The sequence below is a fragment of the Cimex lectularius genome, unplaced genomic scaffold, assembly GCF_000648675.2.
Source record: "Cimex lectularius strain Harlan isolate CLEC.00 unplaced genomic scaffold, Clec_2.1 scaffold417, whole genome shotgun sequence".
Taxonomy (NCBI): Eukaryota; Metazoa; Arthropoda; class Insecta; order Hemiptera; family Cimicidae; genus Cimex; species Cimex lectularius.
The window spans coordinates 9,727-11,347 of record NW_019392951.1 but is presented as its reverse complement, the minus strand read 5'-3'; positions in this window follow the sequence as shown (position 1 = coordinate 11,347).

Sequence of the window (1,621 nt, the reverse complement as noted above, 5' to 3'; positions counted from 1 at the left end):
GTGGGGAACGCGGAGGGTAGAGTAGGGTAGCGTTGCATAGCATGGGGCAGATGTGCAGGGGGAAAATACTTATAGAAAATTGGACATTGGATATGCATTGGGTAGCGTCGCATGGCGTTGCATCGGGTGTGTTTCCGCTTTATGCTAAAATATTTAATTATTTTAACTATAAACTTATGCTTAAACGTCGTCGTGCCGTTAAATCGGTATTTTTTTAGCATAAAAAAAATAATCACTAGTTTATAATCGGTTCAAAATATATGATTAGTGTTGGGATAAGAAGCTTAATTATATAATAAGCTATTTCTCCGAAGTGAAATCGTTATCGGACGAGAGGAGATCCGTGTGCGGCGCACGCGACTCTCGAAGGCCACGAATGTTAAGAAAAGTCGTATAAAATGGCCCACAAAGAGGCAAGATTTCATTTTATTTCATTTATTGGTACATAATTTTGTGTAGAAACTATGATAGGAAAAAACACACTGCCGTTTTTGTTCAGTCAGTTCACTTCCCATCCGCAGTCCAATCGATATTTTTGGCCTGTGGGTTAACTCCCATAAACTCGGAAAGAGAATAACATTCGTTCATTATGAATAATAATTCTTAATATGACATATTAACTTTGCTTCTTTTTTTATTAATTTTTAATCGATTTTTTTCCACATTTTTAATTTATAGACATCGGAAATTCAAACCCAAGTTGTGACCAATATATGACTGTGTGCTTTTGTGAGAGGTTATGTATGAGTTAGAGGAAACGCCGATAAAAATTCGATCGACAAATTAACGACCAACCATCTAAACTTCACATGCATTTACGCTCTTATGCTACAATAAAAATTAAATGTTGCAAATCTACCATCATTAATCCGAAAAATCATTAAAGGTTATATTCATTAATTATAATGCAGTGTTACCTGATGGAAGTTTATTTTTGAAAGGCTGTAAGAAAATTCTGAATTGATGGGTTTGAATTGAGTTTATGTAGGCTACGGAATTAAACACTACATAAACTTGGAATCAAAATAATGAATTAAAAGCAATTTCAGATTGGAAAATGACCCATTAAAATCGCAATATTTGGCGGTGGCTGGACAAAAAACATTTTTAATGGACAAACATGGGATTTTTCCCATTTCAAATTCGCTAATCGAGGAATTTAGTGATGATCTAGAATTATGGATCCAAAACGGGGGCGTGGGTGCCACCGCTTGCATGGAGATAAAAACGTTGTCACTCCTACCGTCAGCAAGTGTACGGCGGAGCTGAATTATATTTAATTGCCATCCCTCGAGCTAGGGATCGTGGAAAGAAAATACATCCATAATAAGGACAAGCACCCTCAGCGCTCAGGAAAAGAGCCTGTCCATTAATCAGAAAGATACATGTGAAGGGAGCCGATGTTAGCAGGTAGCGCCTTGTTGCTCCCAAGCACACGGTATAACCGAAAAGGAATAAACAGATAAGGAGGACCATATGAGCTCGCCTGTACGTCAAGTGGATCAAAAGGAACCGCCAATAAAAGATGAGTGGAAAATACGCTGGACCGAAAGGCGCTTCGGAGGCTGGGTCTAGAAGGGAAAAGATTGCATATAGGTCACACCAGGATCACCCGTTGTGT